At 39.5% G+C, this 22044-nt stretch overlaps 1 protein-coding gene across 2 annotated transcripts in view; it reads right to left on the reverse strand.

The window, feature by feature from the left end:
- RAPH1 (Ras association (RalGDS/AF-6) and pleckstrin homology domains 1) overlaps positions 1 to 21758 on the reverse strand; it is a 95968-nt gene extending 74210 nt beyond the window's left edge. For both annotated transcript variants that reach the window (XM_054069991.1, XM_054069992.1), the window contains exon 1: positions 21605 to 21758. The gene's annotated coding sequence lies outside the window, so the exon portion shown is untranslated. The remainder of the gene's footprint in view (positions 1 to 21604) is intronic.
- Positions 21759 to 22044: the final 286 nt, after the last annotated feature.

Here is a 22044-nt window from a genome sequence, read left to right on the forward strand (position 1 = left end):
GTGCATTATATTTCGCATTACATTTTGCTTACGAACAGTCTTGGAAGTTTTATAACTTAATACTCAATTATTCTTGTCTGTCACCTAAGTTTGTGCCATGCTAAATTGATAAACAAAGGTGAGAGAATCAGAAGATGAGAAAAAAGAACACCCAAGGCTGCCTAAAATAATTTTGAATTTTACAAAAAATTTTTTTAAAATCACAATTTCAGATCTGACAGAATTTCTGGTTAGTTTTAAAGCCATCTGAAAGTAACAATGCAACTTTTTTCCATGCAACTATTTTTTAAAATACAAAAGGTGAATGATCCTTTTTAAACACCAAGGCTTCTTAGCAAGGATCACACTGACAGAAAAAATACCTTCCAGTAGTCTTACTTTCATGTTAAGAAACACAAGTTCATAAGGCCAGAAATGAGATACTCCATCATCAGTCTGGGGGACAGATACCCTCCTGTCACAACTACACTGTGAACATCAAAGGTCCCAATACCTTTTAAGAAGTTAAGAAGAATGGTACTTTACAGGATGGCTTCACTACACAGCACCTTCCCATAGAATCTTAGGAGCGAAACACAGGATTATTTGTTTTGACAGCAACTGCCCTTTGACTGTCATCCTTCCTGGCTGCCACAGAGCCTTTCCTCCACCACACTGGATTTATTTGGAATGTGCTACTTAGTATGTAAGACATAGGTGAACTCAGCTTACATATTTCTCATGACAGACAAGAGAATGACTTGCAAAATAATTCCTAGACCACACTGAAGTTGCCCAGAAAAAGCGAAGTTGGGAGCAGGTTGCATAATAAGCAAGGAGGCAGATCACTTGTGCTTGCCCCTTCAGAAAGGAATTCACCTACAAGCACACACTGGGCTATATGTAACCAACAGTTTCAGCCACATAGGAAAGGAGGGGACGCAGCACACGCTTCCTCCCTCTTCCTTCCTATCTTCTCCTGGGATAAATATACCGCCTGCTCCGATGAAGAAGCTGAGCATCAAAATGCCAAGATACTCCCAATACCAAATCTTTCAATTGGACCTATTCTCAGTAACACGCTGCTGTGAAAGGGGCAGCCCACCTCCTAGCTGCATTACCCTGCATGAACAACTCATTTATCAAATGCACCTACATCTATATCGGCTCAATAAATCTATACACACTTATTTTTAGCAAAGCATTTCAGAAATTTAGGCAATTTATTATTATTATTGGCATGTAAGCGCTGCAGGATATTAAAAAAAAACCAATACATTTTGTGTGGATGTCTTCTTTGCATTTAGAAAACACTGAAAATGGGCTCAAAAGCAACAAAACTGTAAAGTCCTCTTTCTCTCTGTTCCACAGCCAAATTTCTGTAGTCCTTTCCAAAGGAGATTTTGGGAAAATGTCTCTACAAGCTTTCCTGATTACTTTTTCTTTTCCTTTTTTAAAGCTCCTAGTCCTACAGTTTAAAACAACTTACACATCAAAGCTTGAGCCAGCCTAATTCCTCATTGTTGACAAGAACAGGAAGGACTCTCTTTCCCCTCCGTCCACCAGGCCTTTGCTCTGAAACAGCACTGAACCCACTCAACGTTCTAAACCACCAGAAAACTGAGTCAACATTCCAAACATCAAAAATAATCTTTCTGCTGTGTTGGCAAGCAGAAACAGATTACCCCTTGGATACATACTAGAGCCAACAGATTCTTTCGGGTTCATATCAGACAGATGGGAGAAGAGATGGAGAGCAACAAGGGGGACCTCCTCTTTTTGGCAGCAGACAGGTCACCGCTAACAATTCACCTGCATCTAGAAACTCCACTTCTAGCTCACAGGGTGTACTATAAGAAATTCAAACACTTGGCTTATGTTCTTAAGTTCATAACAGAAAAGGCTCCCTTCCCAGTTAGTAGTGAGAAAACTTCAAATGCTACCTAGTGTAGGGCATATGCAAACAAATATGCAAAATATGGAAAAGCAGTTATAATTTTATTGCATTTGTACTTACTTATATTAAAATTGGATCAGTTTTACCAAATCAACAAAATGACACCTTAATAAATTACTTTAGCTACAAACATATTTTCATTTCAAGCATTTAATGCTTTAGTGCTTCTGAGATGCTAGGTAAGCCCTAGAGAAGATGACATTTAAGAGTATGCTAGAACAATTTGGAAAAAAAATAAATGTAGAGCATTACCACCCATAGATAAATTAAAAGTTCTGAATTCAGAAAACATCCAGTTTTAACTCTGTAGCACTGAGGCACAAGATACGCAAACACAGCATGCCCATGCCATTACAGAGAGCTTTCAAATTAGAAGCTAAATACAGACATGGTGTGTTGCCTGTTACACTTCTTCATTTAATACTTACAAGCACTGGTCAAACATTCCTGGAAACGAAGCACAGGATCTTGCATATATCCATGTAATTGGTGATCTCAGAACCAGCCCAAAGGCAATACATGCAAGTACATCCGTGCTTGTAAATATATATATATATAAAATTAAATATATTATTTATAAAAGAGTAAAAGCAAACTCTCTTGACAATGTAAGTCACTTATTCACCAGAGTGGTCTGTAGGTATTTATAACATCGAAATGTTTGTGCATGAGCAAAGATATAGATCTATCAAAATGCATCATAGATCATGACAGAAAGGTACAGATGAATACTTGTTGCAACACAAATTCCACTAAAAAGTAAAATTTGAAAGGAAGACCCTACACCATAACACCTCTGTATTTGTAGCAGTTTCCCCAAATCATCAGGAACAAACAAGACCTTATTTTTCGAGAAGTAAATCCTCCTTTGCTACATGAAATCATATGAAGAAGCGGCACAAAGCTGCATCAGGGGAAGTTCAGATTGGACATTAGACTATGTTCTTCACTGAGAGGTTGATCGGTCACTGGAACAGGCTTACCACAGAAGTGGTCACACCACCAAGCCTGTCAGAGTTCAAGGGGCGTCTGAATGATGCTCTTAAGTCATATGATTTAGTTTTACTTAGTCCTGCGAGGAGCACATAGTTGGGACTCAATGCATTTTACTACCAGTTCCACAAAGTTAAAGTCACTTCAAGTTTTTCACGGTCTGAAGCAAACTAACTAATCGATGATGTAGGTTGCCTCTCAGATTTGTTTCAAAGTTTGTATACAGCTTAATTCAGATGAATTAGGTACAATTTTCTGGCACGACCAGCACACAGCTGATTGTTTACAACTGCTGCGAGTGATGAGAATGAGAAATGGAGTGACCAGCTTCAGGCACTCAACAGAGCACCCTTCCTCCAACATTCCTTCACAGTCTTCCATACTACAGTATCTACATCTGTGTTTTGGAATTCTGGATTTATTTTTTTTCCCAAAGCCTCAAAAGATACTAGCATGAATGGTAGTGTCATACCACAGCATTTTCAGAAACACATGGACTCAAATTATTTCATAAGAATACTCGGGTATACTTTATCTAGGGGGAAAAAAACCCACTCAATTCCAAGCAATAAATACTAAAGGCTCACAAAATTCTGTGTAATGACCAGACATGACAGTGCCAAGCCAAGCCTGGAGTAACTCGGGCAAACTAAGAATTTTCTCATCATCTTCCCACATCACCAGTCAAGACTGCAAAATTCCTCTGAAATGATGCTTTCAGAATACGCTTTCTGCTTAACCCTTACTTAGTGTAAAGAGTACTTACAATAATACTCTGCTGTAGGCCTCTTTATACCTTAACTCTAACTTATTAAATAGAGCCTAATTGTAACTACAGACAATTTTTGCTTTTTGGAGTCTGAAATTTTCTTTTTCAAAACAGATCTTGTATTCTGTTTTTGGGACAAGGAAGAATGACCACTTCCCATTGTCCTTGTCTAGCACAGACTTCTCAGTAGTACACTCTCAAGGTCTCCCTAACTCAGATGACAACTTGGAAATTTTGGGGTTTAGCAGGTGTACAGAGCTCAGTACTCAAACAAAGGTATCAGCCAAGTACACACTCAGCCGTGGCTATGGTTGCTCATGATACTCTGCACAAACACCTTGTAGTCACTGAAAGCAGAGTCTCACTCTAGAGGTTATCACAAAACGTATACTGTATTTTTTATTATTCTGTTATATAACTTAGAATAAAACCCACAAACTTTAGAAAAGTTCAAGTAAGCAACATTTTGCCAAGAAACAAACATTCCTGCCTCATCTGCCATCACATCATAATATCAGAAACCATTGAGAGCAATTCTTTCCTAAATTCAATGGAAAAATGGAAACCTTTGCAAGAAGACTAACTTATAGATTACTTTCCTCAACTAGTCAGGTATTTTAATTAATTTACCTTCCCCTGCTGCAAATGTAATGATTCTACCAAAATATTGTTTAAACCAACAACAAATCCCCAGCTTATACAGATGTATTGCTACAATATTGTTTAAAAAACCAAACCTTTCATAGATGTATTATTTTATTAATCAACATACATTACCTCTTTTTTCCAACAGAAGATAAAAATGCATGAAAACAGTTACAAGCAATTTTTAAGGACTAAAAATTGGAAAAACAGGGTTAGAACCAAGCTTATACCATAACACATACTGACTGCATCACGCTCAAAGACCCATAGCCTTCCTAAGGCAAAATACTACCAGAGTTTACAGGATTGCTGCAGCCAGTCTCAGTTTCCTTCCAAAATACTTAAGCCTGCGTCCACAAGGCTGATCACCAGTGCTATCATTTCCTTCAATATAATTTGGAAAGCAGAAGGAAACATGGCTCACAACAAATGCAGGAATACCTGACAACACAACAAAACAGAACCTACTGTCCATTCTGAGCCTATTTTTGACCTCTGACTAAGTACGCTCTATTGCAACTAAACCACAGTGAAATCCTCCCAGGATTAAGGCTATTGCAGTCAAGAATTCTCAGAGATGAGTATTTTTCTGCTCCATAAAACAAGGACAAACTCTCATCCTAGACATACATTATTTTGGCAGGACCAGGGGAGGAGGTTATATCTAGTTCACAGAAAATTAGGTCACCCGTTTCATAAGCAAATATAAACCGCATCCTGAAGTTTGTAAGAATTTCAAAAGTACTCTCCCTCAACAGAAATTTGGAAGGGATTTGTCACAAATTTTGCATACAGCTAGATTAATTATAGATGCAGGAGGAAGGAAGTTCGTATTTACAACCTCAGTCAAACAAAAAAACATTATATCATCTTAACAGCTGTGTAACAATTTGGCAAGCCTTAGAGTGAAGTTTTTTTTCTGAACATCCCAAAAGAACAATTATTTTTCTTTCCTCAAAAATATCTTCTTTACTATAAAGGCCTCTCTAAGGACTGAGCCAGATGAATACAACACTAAAAGTGGAATGTGTACCACGATTATTTGTACTGCTAAAGCAGCTGTACTAAGTTGACCACACTGTATAAGGAATGTCATTTGTGACATTAGAAATGGTAATTACTTGGACCAATGTCACATCTTGTTAAGGACAAGGGTTGGCAAGAAAGAACTGATCTGCATTAGTCTGCTGTAGCCAAAATGAGCCACAAAGCAGTAAAAGTAGCTGTGTAAAATGTAGGTGACAGCGATCAGTTTAAAAGCCACACTACACTAAGTCTCAATTCACTGGCACCTTGATATTTAAAAGCAAAATAATTTCCAAGTTCCAAGTCTATTGCACTATGAAAACATGCATGCAGATGCAGAAGTCTATAGAACATTCCATTACCCTACAGTCTCACTTCCTTGGATTGCTAACACTGAGGTGTGAATAGGACATAAGTTTTTTTTTTTGTTTGTTTCATTTTTTGTAGAAAAGATTATTAGCCTTGAATCTTAGCTCTCTATCTCAACTTGAATTAAATAAAAAAACATCACCATGAAAAGACTTACAATGGAGCTTAAAAAAAATAAATTATGTCATGGCTTCTGTTGATTTTCTATCTTCCTTCAGACCTCTGAATATCCACTCGGGCAAGTTGCTTGCAACTTATCTTTCCATAGGATTTATAAAGTATTGCTGACAGGAGCTACAGCCTAGCATACCACACACTGCCAGCTTATGACAAATCAGAAGAGCCTTACAAGCCAAAAAAAGAAATAATTTTTGCAGAGTTATAAATTTCATTCCACTGGAAGCTTTCTTCACATTCTCCCTGCATCTCAACACATCTCTGCAGTAAAGGTAACGTATAACTACTAACATGTATAACTACATTCCTTATGCGCACTTATTTATGAATAAGTTCTGCTATGACTATGACCAGACTGTAAAGGAATGTTGCATTTCATACTGCCACATATCTGTTTCCATCAGCAGGAGAAGACAACTGGAATGAAACAGAGCTTCTTCTTTGGAGGTCCTGAAATCTATACCGCTGATGGACTTCGCCCTTTTTCCTTCAGAGTTAGAGAGGTCATTCTGTCTGAAAGATGAGGTATTAAAACTCTTACTATTAAATCATCACCTCTGCTTTTTTTTCCCCTCCTCTTCATTCACAGGAAGCATCTTAAAGCACTTTTGTACAGGTGAGGACATCTCATCTTGTTCACTTACATCACAGCAAGTAATTCACTTGACTAACTGTAAAGTGTGCAGAGGGATGGGTAGAGGTCATGGTCCTGTTGCTAGGAATGCAGTTCTTTTGTCAAGGAATCCCCTAACATTAATATCCCCTCTCCTTCTAATCAATAGTAAAAGCAGACCTAAACCTGTAAATAAACTGTCTAGTTCCTGGCCATCAAAACAAACAAGGAACTTCTTAAATGATGGAAAAAATAAGGCAAGGTTAAACTCTAGATTTTTCAACTAGTATGACATATCAGCAAAACCAACGAAGAAAGGAATCCAATTTTAAAACAAGGTAGTCTAGCTTCAGTAAAACATTTTTCAGAAAATGCTCAGTGCTTTTTCATGCTCATTGCAGCATAGCATGCAAGAACACTTCCATCAGGAAGTGCTTTCCAGGAAGATGTCTGGTGATATAATGGGGCTGCCATACTAGACTTTGGATGAAGAAGTTTAATGAGAAAAATGGGTTTTCACACTGCAATCTGATAAAAGACAAACTGGTTGGTTCTAAGCATAAAGGAGAGAAGGTAGCTTTGGGCATTTAAGATAAAGTAATAGAGAAAGTTGCAGAGTCCTCCCCAAGACAGATAAGGCACCCGAATTTTCATTGTACATAGATGCATTAGAAGAAGAATAAAAGACTGAATTATATTGTCTGTGACCCAGCGCCTGAAAGGATTTGACATAATTTAAAGCAACAGTATTCAGACAAGCCTGAGAGTAGTGCACCTGCACCCAAGAGCGAGTTGGCCTGAGGCACGGTGCAGATGATATGGAACCTGAGAGACCAACCCTACCCTGACATTGCCTCAGAGACCACTCCAACCAGGAAGAGTCAGCGTGACCACATAGGATGACAAGCCCTGATCCACTGGGTACCAACATATCCCCTTTGGAGCAGTGAGCCTGTGAAACGAGGTCGTCCTGGTGCCTGGGATGCCCACCATGGACATCTCCTTGAGGCCGAGTGCCCTCCCTTTAAAGAGAAAGTGAACATGCACTATGGGATCCTCTTCTCGAAACCCTAAAAGCTTTTAGGTGACCCTTCCAGTAACGTTGCCACCACTTAACAACCTTCACCATTCTGTAACTACGTGTGGCAAGCTACAGCAACATTCTGTACAAACAGAAATTCTCTACAAACTCTACGGATACCCAGATTTTAGAATAAATTGTTGCTAGCTGTGGTCCCATCTCGGATGGTCAGTGGCTGCATTTCATGACAAGGTCAAATAAAAAAAATCCCATAAAAAATAAAAATATCCACCAATATCTGAGCTACATATCTAGACTTAACCATCCCTGAGCATTTCTGGTGCATTTGATCTCCACGTATGTTTGTATAAATCGGAACATCAAGAAAGTTTTTGCCAAATTGATTTTGCAGGCTGGGGTGGGACAAAAAAAAAAAAAAAATCAGATTTTAGATCAGGTTAAGGACAACTCAAACATTCACTAAAGTACAAACCAAAAATTTAGAAAGTCCTGTGTACTTGTTGAAGCTACTAAGCAAAATATTTCAGATGCCGTATCCAAAATAACCTCAGGACATTAAAAAAAAACCCAAACAAAAACTAGCTAATGTCGTGTCTAAACACAGAAATCATGAACAAGCTCAGTTCACAGCTCATGCTATATAAGAATTAAACATATTAACAAAGCATTGTAAAAATTCTACTTTTTTTATTAATAAAATTCATTTTCATAAATTAGATTTTTCCCACTGTCAAGTCCTGAAAAAACCTTTAAAACTGCTGAAGTGACTAATTCCAAACACTTTGCTATGGCACTGTAGATTTCTTGATACAAAGCTCCCACATAAGAATAAACATATCACCATACCCCTCTCATAATTGAATACTGAAAGGAGTCAGAAGACCTCTCCTTCCAGCCATAAGAAGAACATTAAGACTAAAGCCATCTGCAGGGTCCAGCAGACAATCCAAGCAACATGTATATACAAAGTCAGAAAATCTAAGTTCTGATTCATCTGAAGGAAACTAGTTAGTCTTTCTCCAGGAGGAAGTGATAGCAGAAAGAAGAAACAGCGTTAAAAACTCAGGAAATACTAGACTTACAATCCCAATATTTGGGATTAGACAATGTTATACACATACTAAAGAGTATGCCATTTAAATTTTAATTTTACAAGTCAAAGAGTGGAAGAAAAAACCTCATAAAGCTTTTTCTTAATAAAATAAAACCAAAATATCTTCCCCACCACCAATAGCCTCCTCCCCCCTCCAAAAAAAACCAAACGCAAGCAAAAAAAACAAACTAAAAACCATGAACACCAATAAAAACACCAAACCATAAGACACCCCCACCCCGCCCCATATCTTTTCAAGTAAAGAAAAGCAAAAGAGAAAAGTCCAACTTCCACAGGAAAAAGAAAAACAAGCTCAAAAATCAGTGGAAGAAAGTTGGGAAAGATTTCCACACACTGCTGTTTGCTGAAGTGCTGAACACTGCCGGTCACATGGGCCAAGGATGGATTCCTAGTACTTACTGCTATCACCTTCTAGCTGAAGCCATTTTAGAGAGATCAGAAAGTCAGAAAGGGAAGAAATTTTGATTTTATTTATACCAGTATACCTTTCACACACTTGCTCACACAACAAAGCAGTAGACAAGAGACAGGCAGTATTACCAACATAGTCCATTACTAAGAGTCCTTAAATACTTAAGTCTCGATAAATATGTCTTTAGAACATTTCCATACAGAACATAGTTAGGTTTTGGAGTTGGATTTGGCATTCCACTGAAAATGTTCTTTTGCATTCCACAGAAATCCTGCAACACGCTTTGACAGATGATACATATAAATACAATAAATAACGAAGCAATTACCCAGGCAATTTCCCCATCATATTGAAGGAAGTCGTACAAACAATTCAGTTTTCTGAACTTGGAGAAAATCGAAGATATGGGTCATATTGTTATGTTCTCCTTTTATTGTTCAACAGTATTCAAAAATCTTAACTTCACATTCTGATGTTGGCTGAATATACAGCAATTTAGCAAAAGCCTGACAAAGCTGTAATCAGTGCAAAGTCAGTGGATTAACCACTTCTTGAAAGATTGGTCATCAAGGTCCATGTGGAAATGTTAGTCAAGAAAATAGCCAAAATCCCTTATGGACAGTAGCTAGAATGATCAGCAGTGAATGACTCAACAGCGAGGTGCTAGTATGCCATAACATCACTCGCAGCTGTTGGGTCAGAGCTGCCAGTGGACCTGCACACTTATTAAGGGAACTGGCTGGCTGTGCTCCTGTGGCAATACTGCTGAGAATGTCTACCAGGAATCCAAGCCTGGCTGTTAGCACTATTTCTGTGTCACTGTCTCTATCAGTGTAACCACTTGTAATTGAGCTGTTTGATCTCCAGATCTTACAAGCCACAGCATGTCCCTCAACATCATTTATGAATAAATACCTGTATGAAAATGGGGTGCATCCTAAGACCTTGTTTATTCCTTGTCTCAACTCTTCATCTGACATCACAACCTTCTCTCAGAAGAAAACAATTAAAGGAGCAATCCATCCATGGAATCATTCACCGCCTTCTGTGCTGTCAATTCTAACAGTACCTCCTTCCAGCTCTATTATTCCTGACATTTTATATATTTTTTTTAAAATGCAAGCAAGTCACAGAGAGCAAGTTCTCAGCTCCTTTTTCAATTCTTGTGCATCATCTAAAGAATTTCTCCCAGATGAGGAGAATATGCACAAAGCACAGGGCAAACGTAGCTAACTATGCTATTCACCTCCCCCCACGTGCACTTTGGCAAGAATGGTGTTCCCCATCTTAAGAAAACTTAAGAGCACACATGCAAACATAAGCCCAAGTACAGGAAGGAAATGAGCACAGAAAAAAAAGATTTTTCTACCCATTCAGTATCACATCAAGAAGCATTTCAGAAGCAAACATTCCAAGACCAATACATAGGAAGAGGACAACAGAGCCACACATTCAACTTTAAAAACTACTGCAACTCAACTATAGAACTGGAAGACTGTATAAAGAAAAAACATGCACGTAACAAGACAGCAGAAAAAGTGTGGTTCAAAGATGACAAGGACAGTATTTAATCCATAATATAATGCTTCCTTTGTGGCAGACCTAGCTTCCTTTTTATAAAATAATGTCCTATTCCTCAAGACACTATAAAAGATCAGCAATACACGGGAGGCACAAATCAATTTTTTACAGAATGCAGAGTAATGGATACAATTTCTCATCTCTGGAAAGAAAAAGCTCATAGTTAGTTACAGATTTTCTAAACGTGATCTATAAAATACATTAAGCATAGTGGCAACAAAACCACAAAAACTACACAGTCATCCATCTGTATTCCATTAAACACCAGGCTACTGCATGCACACCTAGTGACAGGAAGATCATCACTATTTACTACTGTTGAAACACAAGCCTCAAACCATGTGTTCAAACCAGTTCCATGTAACTACATAGACAATTCCCGACACACAGGACCAGACCACTGCTATCGCCCCACTCCCATGAAACGTTACTAATCACATTATGGATGCAAGCAGAACTTCGGAAATTACTAAAGAAATACTAAGTAAACTAAGGGCTTCTTTCACTGGACCTTCATTTCCCCAGCAAAGCAGCATTCTTCAGTTTAAAAAGAAAAAATGGAGAGGTGGAATCCAAGTTCAGAATGTAGGAGTTTTATTATGCTCTACAAAATCACGAAACTAAATAAAGTCTATGGAAGGCATTGCTCTAAAGCACATTCCCCAGTTTCACTTTACACCTGTTTTATTACTGTTTTCATGTTCACTTCTCATTTCTCAAATGCTAATGCACCTTCTACCTTACAGCTTACAAAGACATGAGCTTGGCCTGTGGTCACGTTATACAGGGACATAACACACGCTGTCATCTTCAAAATAAGTAAGTATACACTTTACAAGAATTAGTGGAAAACATTGATCATCAGAAGGTATTATATATAAGGAATAATTTTTAAAGTCACAGACAATACAATAACATGCCTTACATACTGCACTTAGATCAGTCTTCACACCAGAAAGCAAGCAACAGCAGTTCAATTTAAACTTTTTATGACAATGACAGCAGACAGCCTGCACATTAAATCAAAGTAATTTGTGTCAAGTGACAATGTTTTTTGCTATACTATGCATCTCTAAAGGCCACACAAACCTCATAAAATTTTGAATGACCTAGGACCACAAAAAAAAAAAAAAAGGACACAAAAATCATTCACAAAATGACTTGTTGTAACAGTCTATCCATGTCAATATATTTACAAGTGTCACACAGGAAGTTAACTACCTGGTAATTCAGAAGAACGAAGATTAAGTGACACCTCTTTTCAAAAAGGGAAACACTCAGGTCATCATGTTTCAGAAATGAAACCCCACTGAAGTTTAAAGTGCACAGCTTGCATTTGTTTGTTCTACACTGGACTTTCAACCCCGCAACGCACACTAGTCATTCCAGGAATATTCCATTCCAGCTGGTAAAAGAGAACTTAAAATTTGTCATTACATAATAGTAGTAACTAATTCCAAGGGCTTCCTGTTAAATCATTTTTTAGGACCTTCTGAAGGATTTTTTTTTTGCATAAATTCAAGCTAAAGAGGAATAAGCAATAACAAAATAGAAAGTTTCAGTCAAGCTAATAGCAAGCACTTGAGCTTGGAGGGCTGTTTTCTGTTTTTACCAAGAAAGTCTCTTGATTTCCACTAAGACAGCAAGCACAAGAAGTTAAGCTGTATGTTGCAGTATCAATTGCAGTTTAGTTAATACAGAGCAGTCTTCACAAAGATACCACACATTTCACTACAAGAACTGTGATGTGGCTATATAAGGTTCCACCTAAAAATTTCTCTCAATTCCCTATTGCTTCAATTTTACGCTCTGCCAGCTGCCAGAAGGGACGACAACATCCAGGCTTTTCTATGGGGCCCTCTTTCTCCTTCCATGTAATTGCTGAAAATGAGACTTCTCACTTCTGCTGTGCTTCTTAGAAAGAATTTCTGATGTCTCTAATCCAGAACAATTGAACATTTATTTAGGAAAATAATTCCTTTCCTTCCTCCCTTGGTAGGAATTTATTCTCAGTATTGACACCAGTCTGAGAAATATTATTTAATTCAGTGAAATTGAAAGGCTAGAATATCACTAAGTTACTTAATGATAGACATACCTAAATAGAGGTGAAATAAAAAGCAATCTTCTGTTACCTAGCTTCAGGCAGAGTTGTTCTGCTGACCTGTAATGTGCTCAGAGATGGCCAAAGGAATTCACCAGTTTTAGTCAGTGTTACTACCTTGCAAAGTCAGTCGTGAGTGAAAATGAATGGCTTACCCTCCTCTTCCCCCTAATAAAATGTGACTATTTAAACAGATATAAATGCTTTTTTTTTTTTTAAACCCTCAGATTCAACTACTGTCAAATAAAGTCCAAAACTACTAGAAACATTGGTTACTGACATGCACAAAAAAAATTGCAGAGAGCTTTTCTGGGAATAGCATGCAATCACACATGTTTTTCCTCAAAGCCACTCCGAACTACATGTCCAAGTAAAAGGTCATTTTATTAAGTCATGCATTAAAGAGATAAGTGACAACTTCCTTGGAGAACAGAGGTCTGTAAAGCATTTTTCTATAAAGGCTCAGAACAACTTTCACTGTTCTTTCTTTCACTGTGGGATTTTTTTTAATGTACTATAAAACACATTTGTATAAAAGGTCTTTAAGCACCTGTAAAGAAGAATGATTAGAGACACCTGGGGAGTCCAAACTTGCACTGATGTATTAAAGAAAGACAGATTCCAACAATGATTAACTCAGTCTTCAATGGTGCAACAAGATCACGGTGATCATTCTAGCACGGAGAGAAGCAGGAAGCAAAATCACTAAGGATAAATAAAGAGAGCTTGGAATGCTTGGCTTCTGGCATGGAATCAAAAATCCTATGCAAGATGCCTCATCACTATACAGGCATGAACTAGGCAAGTCAGGATGAAACTGAAAACAACCATACATGAGCAGCAAACTGCCTAAGAACAGCCAGCAGCGCAACAGCAAAGGCTGAGGCTTTATTTTAAGTCAAAGCACAATCCATCAGTAATTTGCCTCCCACAGAACAATTGTGAGGAACCTCCCTGGGCGGTGAACACTGTCTGTGCTTCTGAACATAGCTAGAGTAGACGTGCTATTCATTTTCAGATAGTGTGTCTGGTCCTTGAAGACACAAAGTTTCAGCGTTAATAAAAACTAAAGAACTTTAGCCTTTATCTTTGCATATTCCCAGCCAACACAGGTTTCCCAGAAAACCTGAGGGAACATTGTCAAAGTCATAATGAAACAGTTTCACATTTCTTTGAGAATACTTCTCTTCCCACCTAATTCAATATTTCTTGTTCTAAACCATAAAGAAGAGGAGCAATGAGCTCAGACACAAGCAGAAAAAAAACACAGGATCAAAATTAAGGCAATCAGTATGCAAGTACAATATTTCTGCAAAACTATTAAGCTTCCCATGCCAATTTCACCTTTGGAAGATCATCATTAAGCTGTGAAAATCAGTCTCATTCATGAGATGTTTGAAAACATCTTGAAAACTTACTGTCTCCAATACTGGGCTAGAAGCCATTCCAGTTTTGTAAATCACCTTGCCTAAATTAAGTATAAATAACATTTGTCATCTGGATATGAAAACTAATTCATTCACAGCGTCATGGTGCAAAGCATTTCCTATGGCAGATTCAGAAATCCTGGACAGATACGTTTTACTTCTCATAAGATGCAAACAGCAGTCCAGAGGGAGTTTATTTTAAAAATGCTTTTACATCCTAGAGATAACAGAACCTTTAATTTTGAAAAGCTATATAATCATGGTGCAGGAAGGCATATACAAGAATGTAGCTTCTCTCCTGCTCTCAAGAGCTCCGCAAAGGTAGAATCCTTTACTGCAACTCATCACCCCTTCCTTCAATTTTAGCAATTTGGCATGCTGTGGATCACAGAATTTACATGCATTAAATCTTGAAAGTACTCTTAAAAAGAAGAAACTGGTAACACAACAACAGTTTTGTGATCACTAAAGCTAAATAAGACCTAAAGGATATTCCCACCAGGAAAAAACAGAAGGGAAAAGGAAGTTGTCTCTAATCTCGATTGCTTCTTTGTTGCTCCTATTAATACCATTTCATTAAGGGATCAACTAGAAAAACCACTGAGTAGAACAAAGTTCTTGAGACTGGGTCAGCGCTGTAAGCGATGCAGGCAGGGAGAACTGCAAACCTGGGGCAACTCCAGGCACAGCAAATGCATGTGCCCAGAGACTAATGACTGGAAGAAGTTTATAAACAACACACGGAACAACTTTACTTCCTCCAAACAACCTGTAAATTTGTTTTGCTAATGCTATCTTCTGTAACATCCATAATGAAGCCTATCAGTGACACCTCATCATGAAGAAATGGAAAGAGGAGAGAAGAAAAGCCAGCAAGTGTGTGTGTATACAACCTGTTACGTCCTAAACATTTGTTTTTTCACCTATCATATATCCCAAGGATCAATTCAGCAGCTTCAGAAATAAATGCAAGAGTACCGCTACAAATATACAAGCCATCTGACAGAACGGAAAACCTGTCAGTTTTGGTACACTTTCTCAGTGATTAAACCAATCAAATAGACATTTTAGACACAGATATTTCATCATAATAATCAGTGAAGCGATTTAAAATAAATCCAGAGACATTAAAAACCCACTAAATATTTTTTCATCACCAATTGGAACAACACATTTGGGGCAAAACTGTCTTAGCACAACCTGTAAGTTCCAAAAAGAAAAACAATTCTATGCCAGAACACCTTTATGAATTCCATGCTGCAAAGGTAGCGTTTTTCACAGTATGCAGTAACTCACTCAACTTCTAATGTTGCACTTAACTCAGCAGGCAATTTTATGATGCATATTGAAAAGATTTAGCTGCAAAGGTGATACCAGAGAAGAACTCAACTGTTTCGGACGTAATTATTTTATCATAAATGCTTGATACATATTCATTATTTGCACTTCTAATGCTGTTCAATGACACAGCCTTTGAAATCCTATTTTACAAGCATATGATGCAAATTTACCAATTACATTTTCAGTAAGGATTGTAATTAAGTCTATTGGACACTTCTGAAAACATTTTTGCTTTAAGATGACTAACGATTTCAGAAAATAAAATAAAATTTGCACAGAGTAGTTCCTGAAGAGTTTGCAGTTCCTCCCCGAAGAATCTGCAGCTTTTACAAGTCACTGATACACGATGGTAGAGCAGAACCAGATAGTACTTGCTTGACAACAGTTTTAGATGGGGGAGTGCTTTTACCAGGACTCTGTAACCAAGTTCAGGCATTAAGACTATAATCACATAGACTGAACTACCTTTACTATGCTAAAGATGGCTGTTCTGAAAGCAGGAAACTGATAACAATGACAATTTGCATCAAGATGAAGTCTATTCCTGTATCATTGGAAAGTGAAAAGTGCTACTTGCTTTTCTTTAGGGAGCAAACTATTAAGCTCTTCCTTCCTACCATGGCCTTCCTGCCATGAAGGCAACAATTAAAAACTATGAGAAGTACCTGTATTGCACGTCTCAACTCTAACCAGACTATGCATATACATCATTTGTTTTCCTTTAACCCCGTATAAGGACAAAAAAATTAGGCCAAGAATCCTGCAAATCCTATGAATACAGCAAACGGCTAAGTTTTTTGGAAAAGGGAAGGAAAAGATGAGATAACCCCAGCACTGGAAGAAGCAAAGGACCCTATGCCAGACAGACAGCGGACTTGAACTCTCACTATCACATGAAGAGTTCCTGCCAGTCCCTGTGAAACTACTTCAAAAGCCTTCTGAAGAGTAAAGTTATCAGAGATGACGAAGGATGTCAATTAGTTCCCCCCCGCCCCTTTCTGTATACATTTTATTTAGCATATTTTCCCACTTCATACAAACATTTGAGAGTAATGGTCAGGTTCCATATTCCACGTCTCCTGGACCTTTTTTAGATGATAACCCAATACTGACACAAGTAATAACGTGATGAGAGTCACATAACTGCAAAATTACATCACTTCTTCATCCTATTTCTTTCTAATCCTGATCTGCTAGAAATCAGTTATTAAGCTGTAATAAGCAGTGGGAAACAGTAAGGTGGCTGGGATTCGTGCTATTCGTAGCTTAAGCAAAAGAGCACTGTTTTAGCACATGAGCACAACTTGTTATTTTAAACATTTCGACTGACCGAGTACTGACACCCTTACACAGAGCGAGACTGTTTCAGCAGACATCAAATACAACAATTGGAACAGCTTAACACTCCAATAAGGAATGATATTTAAGACAATTTTCACACAAGATGAGAACAACCCTCATTCAGTTTACCATTTGCTCTATGTAACATCAGTGCATTTTCATCAGCACAACTTGAGTTCTTGAGCACTTTAAAAATATTTATTCAAGAAAAGTAAATACATCATAACAGTTTTGCTATTGTGTACAGTAATTCCCTCACCAGACTCACTGTAGTATTTTTGTATAAAAACCTTCACTTACACACTGGTCTTCTAGAAAGACAGACCAGAGGCAAAGTAATCAGAAAGACAATTGAATCTTCATCTATTTAAATTAATCTGATGAATTTCTAAGACAGTAACAGGCAAAAACTATGTTCTATGACAAAAAAGTTTTAAAACTATTTTTATAGTAGCTCTGGAACTCCTCCTCTTCCCCTCGTCCTCTCTACAGAACTCAACTAACTCATTATGAAATAAGACGGTGACAAAGAATTTTCCTAATATTTAACCTTGGGCCAGCTTCAAACTCTCATGCACGTCATCTTGCTCCATACAATTTCTAACAGAGTGATAGCTCACAGAAGACATTTCAAGTGCTTTTAATTCACAGATGTATATAAAAAAAAGCAAGCTCAACAAAAATATTATTCTATATAGCATCTTACATTAAACACTTCAACTACAGCCTGTCCTAGCAAAGAATTAAAATTACTACTTAGGACAAAATAGACAAATTACTTTAACTTACTTGAAATTAAAAAATATCAGCCAATGTATCTGGATCCAGCTGCATAAAGTGTCTGCTGCAGATACTTTTCTTAGTCTTTGCAATATTTTCAACCATGAAGATTTTTTCAGACTGGGTATCAGAAAAAAAATTTTCACAGAAAGGGACATTGGGCACTGGCAGAGGCTGCCCAGGGAGGTAGTTCGGTCACCATCCCTGGATGGTATTTAAGAGATGGGTAGACGAGGTGCTCAGGGACATGGTTTAGCGGCAGATAGGAATGGTTGGACTCAATGGTCCAAGAGGTCTTTTCCAATCTGGTGATTCTATGATTACCAGCGACCTGAATCATCAAGGAGTTTTACTTGTCTTTCTCACAAGGATGCACTTAATGGGACTGATTTCTAGCATTAACCTCTTGAAAACAACACGCCATTTTCAATGACCACAGCTTTTAACTGATAATAACGCTCGCGGATTAAAAAGAAGAAACTAAAAACCCTTACCAATCGGAAGAACAACAATAACAGGCAACCACAGTGCAAGTTTCTTCACTGGCATTCCCCAACCTTGTAGACATTCCAAAAGGTGGAGAGCGTTCAACATGTATACTCACTCAAAACCTGTAACTGCCCATTATGATAAAGGCATTTTTTGAATTCTTAAAAGGACTTATTCAATAGGACAACTTTGGTTTTGTAACAGTTACATTGCCTTAAACAACCTTAACATGTTAAATGTGACTGCTCAGCATCCTGATGTCATTTCTGCACATTATAAAACCTTAACAATAACACACATCTGGAATGCCTATTTTTATAAGGCTTATTTGTCCAAGATTGCTTGATTCAGCTGTAAATCAACATACGTTTTCCTTTCTCTGAAACTGCCAGAATGTGTGAAATATCACTACATAAGCATCCATCACTGTTTGGCTTATTGTTGGGCACTGAAATACAAGCTGGACATTTTCAATGCCTGTAACAAGTTCTAGATTTCATCAGCAGGGCCTTCGGTATCAACAGATGTTAAAGGGAAGACGTGAAGCATATTATTTCAGTTCTACTTGAAAATTCAGCAGTAAAACTATTGTTTAACATAACAGAAAAGGCAGCGCGATTATTCTGCAATCTTTGGCTTCATTTGTAACAGAAGAGACTTGGATTTTTCTACTATTGCGAACGTGATGTAGATTACTCAATGGCTGGGATCTTCAGCACTATTCTTCTTAGTATTTGCCTAACTGGCTTAGTCACTCAGATTTAACTCTGTCCCAGTTTGACAGATTTCCACCTCCCCCAGTGGCTGAAAGACATTCGAAGAAGGAAGGCAAATTGTATGACCAGTAAAAATCAGATTAATACAGCATAAAAAATGTTCAATTAATTGTACAAAGTAGTAACTATTTCTGGCTAGAAAAGCTAGCTGATTTTATTAAAAATCTTGATGCAGAAGAAAAAGATACAGAAGCACATGTTGAAAGTCTGTGAAAATTCAAATAACGAATCAACACAATGGCTTTACAGCTAAAAAAACCCAGTGGTTTAGGGGAAGGGAGAAACGAAGTGATATCCACACATTCTAATACTCACAAGACTGACACAATCTCTTGAAATATAAAGCCTCTCAAGATCAATCATGTTGAACCACTACCTACAAAATTTACCACAGCAGCCTCATACATTCCTTTAGCCAAGAACTGCTCTCTGCACCATGGCTTTACCTTATTACGAAAGGTAAAGCACTGCAATATACAGGAAGTCCAGACCAGTTTATGTCAATGTACTACTCTGGAAAAAAATATTCTAAATTCAAACCTGAAGGCAGTGGTCTCAAGATCTTACTCAAAGAACGCAGACTCAAGATTATACATAATTTGTTTTCACAATATTTTTTATGTTCTTTCGAGGACAGCTTGTAAAGTACATTGCTTTCCTGATCTATGGCTTATCTCAGCAATACTATTCTCCCTGTAGTCCCATGATCAGCCAGAGAAACAGTGGTAGAGAGACTCTTCACTGGTTGTTGCGCAAGTCTAAAACCCAAGCCATTTCAAGGAAATCTCTCTGAAAATTAAATTTGTAGAAGGGTAATAAACTAACTCCTAAGTGCCACTTACCTCCTTGTTCTATAAAGGCAAAAAGCTTCCCCACTGTGGATTTTTGTAAGATAATTTGAGTGTCACCTATTGATACAAAAAACTACATACCAGTTTAGGTACAGAAAAAAACTCTATATTCCACTATTCACCATATCCACCCGAGAAGGATACAGGCACATTAAACATGAACACATCTACACCTTTACGTAATTTATGCGTGAAGTATCCCCTGGAAGTGGAATTTACGACCTACACTTTTGCTCTTCAAGATGATTTAGCAAATGATTTTTCTGTTCTTCTACTTTAATAGGAAACTTCAGAGCAGCAAAATCTGATTAAACAGACAGTAAAATTGGAACATTGTCCAACTTAGACATATTGTCTCAACGAACATGTACACTCATTCATAATAAACTTCTGAGTTCATTTTCTGTTCAAAGGTGGTTTAAAAGCTAATATGTCCCTGGTCTGCAGGGCAGGGGCATGAGCGGCGGACAGGCAAAAAGAGGCAATTTCTTTGAGAGCAAGTAGATGTGATTCTACAGCCTCATAAAACAGTAGTTCCCCATCCTTCCATCACATGAATGGCAACGCAGAGATATCAGCCATATGAAATACCATACTCAGGCCAAACCCAGGGTACCTGTCCTCCTCCAGTAAGGGAGGATTATATGACACATACTGCTGTTTGTTCCCTTCTGAATACCTATAACCACGTAAAAGCATAAAAAGCCTTGAAACAGTAGTAAAAATGACAAATCGCAAAGATAGCACCCAAATGTACAGGTGATTTTTCCACCACGCAAGCTAAAAAACCAAAAGGAAATAAAACCTTCCAAAACGAACAGGTAAGTCACTGCCATAAGACAACCGGCATCGCTGCAGAAGGAAGATCAGCACACCTCTATGAATTCCACGCAGCTGACGTGACGCTCCTGTGTGCAGACACTCCTCCTTTCCCTCCCACCACTACTGACAATCCCCAAGCAGAAAAATCCAATGGACCGCTCTCCCCCCGTCTTCGGGAAAACCACTGCAGCCGCCAGCCCTGCCTGCGAGGCTCTTCCCAGACCCGCCCGCCCTCACCGGCTCCTACGGCTCAAAAGCCTAAAAGCTCCCGGGTCTTTCTTTTTAACAAACGCTGGGAGGAACAATGCACACCAACCCTTCCTTTCCGCACCAGGGAAGGGGGATTGGAGCGCGTTCTGTCGCCGGGTGGCAGGAGCCCGTGAGGGGACTCGCCCGCAGCTCCACAGGGTGGAGACGCTCCCGAGCTGACATTGTCCGCATGCCACACGCTGCATCCCTCCCGCATCCCTGCCGCTCCCGAGGCTCGCCCTGCACGGGGACGGATGGAAACCCCCCACCCGCATCGCCACCAGCACCGCAGACCCCAGGAGCGGCGCCGGGAACACGGGCGGAGGGCTGGGAAAAAAGGAGGGGGGAGCGCCGGGGAAAAGGGAAGGGGAGAGAAGCCCTGGGGAAAAAAGGGAACGGGGGGAAGCAAGAGCCGGGAAAACGGGGGGGTAGCGCCGGGAAAAAAGGGAGAGCGCGGGCAAGAGCCGGGGGAAAAAAAAAGGGGGAGGGGGAGGAAGCAACGGGAAAAAGGGGAAAGAAGCAGCGGGAAAAAAGGGAAGGGAGGGGAAGCGCCGGGAAAAGGGAAGGAGGAGAAAGAGCCGGGGAAAAAGAGGGTAAGTGCTGGGGAAAAAAAAGGGGGGGAAGAAGCGCTGGGAAAAAAGGGGGGGAGGGAGGAACCGCAGGGAAAGGGAGGGTGAGCCCCAGGAAAAAGGGTGGGGGGAGCGCCACCGCCCCCCGCCCGTCTGCCTCCGCGGCGCCGCCGCTCACCTCGGCGCGCAGCCCCTCGGCAGCCGGGGCTCGGCGGCGGGCGCGCTGCCTCTCGCTCTGCTCCGCCCGCGGTGCCGCCGCTCCCGCCGCTCCCTTCCTCCCCCTCCCGCGTTTCCGCCGCGCGCGCCCCCGGCTCCGCCCGCGCGCCGCGCCCGCGCCCCCGCGGCACTTCCGGCGCCGGGCACGCCCCCCCTCGCACCCCAGGCTGGGGGTCCCCAGGGTGGCCGGGAGCTGGGGGGATCGCCGGCAACGGGGACCCTGCGGCGGGCGGGTGTGCCGCGGGTGATCCCGGAGTGCGGGGCACGGGGACGCCTTCAGTTGGCTGAAGTGCGGTGGTTGCCGTACATTTTCCATGAACGAGAACAGCTATGCAAAATCACGGCAGTTTTCTTGCTTCTGTAAATACAAATTCACCGGCGAGGATATGAGCTGGGTCAAAA

Source organism: Cuculus canorus, chromosome 6 (assembly GCF_017976375.1).
Source record: "Cuculus canorus isolate bCucCan1 chromosome 6, bCucCan1.pri, whole genome shotgun sequence".
In the NCBI taxonomy this organism is placed as follows: Eukaryota; Metazoa; Chordata; class Aves; order Cuculiformes; family Cuculidae; genus Cuculus; species Cuculus canorus.